Below are 6,000 nucleotides of genomic sequence, written 5' to 3'. Positions count from 1 at the left end.
TGGGGCTTTCCACAGCCTGCTTCTTGAGAAAGGAATACACAGCTCACGACATGATTCAAAATGGCAGCTGGACGTAAAATGGTGCCACGAATGCTAACTTAACATAAGAACCAAACACAAGCAGGGTAGCAAAACATTTGTATTTCATCACTGGTGCGCTAAATGCAAGCCTGTCTGTGTCTATCTGCCCTGAACTAAGCCCAGCATCAAGGACCCTTCCTCTCGGACACTCCACTGCTACGACGCCAGCACCCACCTCGCCATCAACCATGGACGCCAAACTGCCTGCAATCTAGCGTCACTGTAGTATTCCCTTGCACCACGCACCTGCCAAAACTGCAAATACACCTTTTGCCACATCAGCACACCAGTGCTTCCTGCCGCCCAGCTGACCAACAGCGCAGGTGACTTGCTCAACTGCATCCTCCTCAATGTGCGGTCCCTCCACAAACACGCAACAGAAATCCGAGACCTCCTTGATGCCACCTCTTCACACATCGCCTTGTTCACAGAAACCAGGGGCAACCTCTGATCTGGACTGGACATCGCCATCACCATCCACGATGGCTACAAATTCACCCGCATGAACCACCCGGAGGGCCCGGGAGGAGGAATTGCCATTGTCTAAAAAAGCACACTCCGAGTGACCACGCACTTTAATGAGCCAACGGCTACCATGGAGCACCTACACTTCCAGTCCAACCCCGCCCTCCACAGCACCCTTGTATAGAGGTCCCCTGGCCCATGAACCCCCATTTACTGATGTCATTGTAGACCTCATTGCACCCCAGGTTCTCCCATCCACTTGAGCATCAGCAGAACAACGTCCTAGTCCTAGTCGGAGACCTCAACTTCCACCTGGACAATCCCAGTGACCAGAACACCACATGCCTCCTGTCGATATACGCCAACATCGGACTTGCTGACCATCACCGCTCCCCCAGCTGCAGCTGCATCAAGGCCATCAAAGAACTTTTCGGCAACTCCCTCAGCACCACTACTCCGCCAACGCTTACAGATGCCAACACTGTAGCTCGCAAACTCCACTGATGGAGCTCCAACTGCGACAACACCCTGGCAGGTCCTCCATGTCAGTGGACCAAGCATCTGGGGGTCGCTGGCCGCCAGGGAAGGCGATAGCTAACTCCCTTGATACCAAACTAGACTGTGTACAAAGTGACGTTTCTAGGCACATGCATGACCTTGTGAACCCCTATGCCACATTATACCTGCGTCAAGTAGGATGTATTCAGGGTGGGCTTTCCTACTCAACAAAGCCTCGTAGGAGTGGCGCAGTGAAATCTATGGGATTTCACTGTGACAATTCTAGAATGCTACTGCGTCAAAACCTTACACCTGCCTCATGGCGGGTGCAAGGGTGACGCTGTACCATAGGGATAGGCCTGCCCCATGCATTGCTGGAGTTGCGTCATGCTTGCTACAAAATTACAGCAATGCGTGACTTTAGCGCCTTGCAACTTGGAGTGCCGTACAGTAAATACAGTGCATTCATGGTGTTGCAAGGAGTGGGCAGTGAAAAGTGTTCTAGCGCTGTTTTGTTGCAGCGATGCAACACGTTTCATGAATGAGTCCCAGGACTGTCCCGTATCTTATTGTGGGACGCATTTCAGAGATTTTGTTTTGGCACAGGGCAGCGCATCAATAATCTGTGCTGCGCTTTCCAGCATGAAAACCTCTGAAATGAGGCCCCAAGTGTTTGCAACTATTTTAAGACCAGCAATTTTCTGGTCTTAAAAAACTGCCTCTAACTAACCTTAGAGGCAGTTTTTTGGGTTTTGCACCATACAAGGAATTCCTTGTAAATATCGCAAAGTAGGGTTAGCAGCAGTTTTTTCACAGGAATGCCCACCTTGCGTCTCATTTTCGTTAACTCTCGCTAACAGAAGTGGCGATCTTTAAAATTGATGTTTTCACCAGAAAAGTGCTGCTAACTCCAGTTAGCGACAACTTGTAAATAAGACGATAAAAAATAGCTGCTGTAACGTCAAAAAATGTACGCTACAGCGGCATTAATTCCTTGTACATATGCCCTCCACTGTCCTCAATTGTAAGCACAGGCCTCAATCCAAGAATTCAACAATTCGAGCCCCTCTGTAGCACAACCTAGCCTCTCATCTTACTGGTTCAGTTCACAGTTGGCCTCTGCCCGGTACTTGATTTGGAATAGTTATTTTAAACTGTCTAACCATAAAAGTGGCATTTTCTTAGGTCAATACCTCTGACAGTAGGCTGGGGAAGTTTGATTCCCTCCTGCGTAACTTAGTTTATGGTGCACACTTTGGTTTGTCAGTTCGATCCTGCATTTTGAGCATAGATGTGCATCTCTTTCCATTGGCCTTTAAAGATTTCAACTAATTTCTTCCCTTCTCCTACCTCAGCTTTTTTTACGTGAAAAGATCTATTGCCTTCAGAAAATGTGTGACCTTGTCACTTTTGGGAATTCAGATAAGGGCAGTTGATAGATTAGGCCTACTATTTTGCTGTCATGTTGCCTAGCTCTGGTAAATCTAGAGTTGTATGTTCCAGGGCTTTCTACATGGCACATGGTGGGCACAGCAGAAAGGGTTCTTCCTGACGGAGATTTTGAAACCAGCAACCTGGGCTTCCACCCATACTTTTTTGTTCAGCCTTATCCGCTGCTTGGGCAAACTTTGTAATGAATGTGATGCGGAAGAGGGATGTTGTGGTAAAGCCTAGACTAATAGATGGTAATCCTCAGCTGCACAAGTCCTACTATACCACGTCACATCCATATGCTTTTCCTGTCTAGCTGGTGGAATTCCCACAGCTAATTTATTTGGGAGCTCATAGTTTCAGGAGGATTCTTGGAGCACTATCCTCATAACAGCTCATTGTGTAGATGCCTGGTGTTGCATTTTCAATATCTAAACATCATGGAGCTGGCTTGGCAGTAGGATCCATTTTACTTGTAAGGGCTGTGAGGAGGACAAATAAAGTTAGAATCAATGGAATTACCAGTGAGTAATGGAATTGATCAGTGCTGCACAATGTGAAATATTCTTCACTCCACATCGCTTTCTGATCAGTGAAAAACAGCTGGGCCGTATTACAGATTGGGCGCACTTTCCATGTTTGCGACACGGCGCACCTTGAAGCAGGTATGCTGGGTGCAAACATAGAAAGTGTGCCGTATCAGGAAGAATAAACTGCTCTCTGGCATCCGTGAACTTGTGCTGCCTTAAGGTAGTGCATTCAAGAGAAATACGGAGCAGCTGTTTTAAAACTGCTCTGTGTTTCTATGTGCAGGCAACAACCCGCCTGCACTTTTAAAAGGGATTAAATATTTCCTTGCAGGCAGGTGCAGTGAGTGACTGTATCCGCCTGCATACACTATTACCAAAAAGGAACCAAGACCTATTATTCATGAGAAGCAGGCCCTGTTCTTTCTAGTCCATGTCCCCGAGATAGTCCTAAGGAGCTGGTAGAGCGAGAACTCCCTGGCCAATAAACTTACTCATTGGCTTAGATATGTGAAGGGATGTCACTCTATTATCAGGAGTGTCATCCTAAGAGTAGAGTGCACTGAGACACCTGGAAAGATTAATGATGTTACAAGGTTAGTTGTGAAGAGATTTAGGTTTGTTGAAGGGTTACTATCTATGGATGCCCGGAGGATTTGTAACGCTGTCACTCAAATCCAGATCAGGTATATGGATGTTCCTGGCATGCAGCAAGTCCCTAGAAGAGAGACACCCAATCATCGAGGCCCTAGAGATTTGGGTAACATTGATTGACTGAATGTAACTTCTACAGAAACCAACCTGGTATTCAGACCTATGGCTACTTGCGAGGCTTGCAGTGAAGAGAATATGGGAAGCTTGAGTCTTGGGGTAAAGTGTGTGGAGAATGTTCCAGAGAAGCTAACCACTCCTGTTCCCATGGTAAATGACAATGGTTCTGGCCATGTATTGACACTAAGCATTCAGAGGGCAATTAGTGGGGAGTTTACCGAAAGTCAGATAATTTTAGAAGAGCTTGCTAGGAAACTGGAAAAGACCGCGTTCCGTGCTCCTGCTCAGATAGGCCCTGGGAAGAGGGATTTTGATCAGGCCCAATCTACAACAGACCACGATTCTTGCCATAGTATTTTGACACACAAACCTGCCAAAATAACACCATTGGCAGGCCTGCCAGGAATTCTCCAACTTCTGTTAACTTTAGTGGCCCAGACCACGCGACAAGCCCAAGTGTGTCTGATGCCTCCTCTGCTAGTGCATTCCTGACCCTGATCATCTTAGGATCAGGGTATCCCAGCATTCCAGAAAATATTGGCATACAAAAAGAATTGTCATTGAACTCTTGGAACCTGTCAGGTATTAGATGTAAACTCACGGATAACGATTGGCTGCTATTTGTGGGGGGAAAAGTTTGTCAGTATCTTCCAAAAAACGTGGGCAGTAGAACGAATATTTATAAATGTTTACACTATTTATGGTGTGGAAGCGATGCCTCCAAATAAAACTGGGCGAGCAATGGGAGATTAATGATTATGGTGAAACACACTACCGCCTGTTTCCACTCACAGCTAAAGATTAACTCCATAGATTTAATGGGAGTTCAGTTTAAGTTCCCCTCTGGGCTAACCATGGGAATGTTCAATATGTATGCCAGGTCAGATTTTGTCAGAGAAGATTTCCCTATCTTGGCCTTGCTGGATAATAACATTGAGCTCTATCAACAGCTAGCAAAAGTTGTGGTAGCAGGGGATTTCAATTGTCTCCATAGAGCCTTCAACTTTGCTTAATGCATTGTGTGAAGAGGAGGATGGGATATGGAATATACCAGGCTTCACTAGGTAGACCCCAGCGCTCTTTTTCTAGTGCTGCGATGGAGATAGCATCGATGATGGTTGGGCACAGTCTCAGGGCTTGCAGTGGACACACCCGATCTCATCCTGATTGATCACCTACATTTAAAAGAGGCTTTTATTCAAGTGTTATAGATTACATATTACTTGATGTAAGGATTTGGCCATTCCTGAGTGATATGGTAATCGTGCCCGACCTCACAAGTGACCATAATCCATTACTTTTAACTTAAAGTGGAGATACTCTCTACAGAGAGCTGGTTAGGTGTCTTACTGGAATGCCTGAACCGGCACTAGCCAATAACTCAAGATGGGTTTCCTGGCCCGAGTATTGGCTAATATTAAACTGCACTAAACAATTTTAAAATGGTATGTGCACTTTTGAAGGAAACTTGCTAACTTCTATTCCAATTTTAGATATTCCTAAACATTTTTATAGAGTATTATCTCACGTTTTTCACAAAGATTTTAAAAATCAAATATGAAGGAAAACCAGTGGTATAATACAGAATATGGAGCTACAAAATCAGTTAATAGCAGCAATTAATGAATGTTATAGTTCTAATATTAGTGCAGCACAAGACAGATACAAATTGGCACAAGATAAGGCTGAGGGAATGGGCGGCCATGAATTGGGATACCATGCTTCAGGCTATTTGAGCTAATGACAACAGGACATTTTGGCATATAATCTCTCATGCGAGGTCCGGACACATGGAAGGGTGCAGAGATAATTACGTTTTTTTTAAAAGGAGTCAAGTCAAGTCAATAGATTTATATAGCGCGCTACATACCCAGAGGGTCTCAAGGCGCTTGAGGAAGGGTGGGGAATTACTTGTCAAATATCCACGTTTTGAGTTGCTTTCTGAATGCTAGGTGGTTCTGAGTAAGGCGAAGGTGAGTGGGAAGTGAGTTCCAAGTTTTAGCTGCTAGGTAGGAGAAGGATCTACCTCCCATGGTGATTTTGTTGATGCGAGGTACAGTGGCAAGGGCTTGGTTGGAGGATCGTAGCTGGCGGGAGGGGGTGTAGAAGGATAGTCGTGTGTTGAGGCATTCGGGTCCGATTTTGTAGAGTGCTTTGTGTGCGTGGGTTAGGAGCCGGAAAGTAATCCTCTTATTGACGGGGAGCCAGTGGAGGTTTTTCAGGTGAC

Source organism: Lissotriton vulgaris, chromosome 3_1 (assembly GCF_964263255.1).
Source record: "Lissotriton vulgaris chromosome 3_1, aLisVul1.2, whole genome shotgun sequence".
Lineage (NCBI taxonomy): Eukaryota > Metazoa > Chordata > Amphibia > Caudata > Salamandridae > Lissotriton > Lissotriton vulgaris.
Note: the sequence above shows the minus strand (reverse complement) of the source record.